Source organism: Tachysurus fulvidraco, chromosome 11 (genome assembly GCF_022655615.1).
Source record: "Tachysurus fulvidraco isolate hzauxx_2018 chromosome 11, HZAU_PFXX_2.0, whole genome shotgun sequence".
In the NCBI taxonomy this organism is placed as follows: domain Eukaryota; kingdom Metazoa; phylum Chordata; class Actinopteri; order Siluriformes; family Bagridae; genus Tachysurus; species Tachysurus fulvidraco.
Window position 1 is genome coordinate 9,106,249 of NC_062528.1, and position 640 is coordinate 9,106,888.

Sequence of the window (640 nt, forward strand, 5' to 3'; positions counted from 1 at the left end):
CTATTTGGCAGGTTCACAATCAGATTCATAGCCCATTCAAAGTGTATTTAGAGTATTTATTTATAAATGCTTTTGATAACTTTTATCTAGGTTGGAAGATGATGTACGCCACATTTGGTGCTGATTGGATAAAAATTTGTTTGAGATGTAAGAGGGAGGTGATCTTTTGAGTCAGTATTCAATCACTTGAATTTCAGGTGTCGAGAAGTGTTCACTTACTCATACTCAAGGAAATTCTTTGATTGATATAAGAAAAAAGAAAGAAAGTAACATCTCATTACATTAAGTGTCTGGTCCTGAAGATGTTAATCAGGTTTTTGATGAAATGTGGATGTACTGCTGAAGTATACCCTCACTTTCTAGGTTTTTTCATTTGCAATCACTTTCCTGGTGGTAGTTTTTGGAAAAGCAGGGTAGAAGGTATTAGCCAATGATTTTCTCAGCAGTCTTGATAGTGTGTTGCAGGTCCTCTTTTCCCTGGAGGAGGCTGCATCTAATCAAATAGTGACGACAGACATACGGCAGTAGTGGCAGAATACAATTGCACAGTATAACCTGGGGTAGATGGAACTCTGCCAACCAGTGCGGGATGTTGTATGCATCTCCTATTTGAGATTCTGTATGATCATAGAAGGCCTGG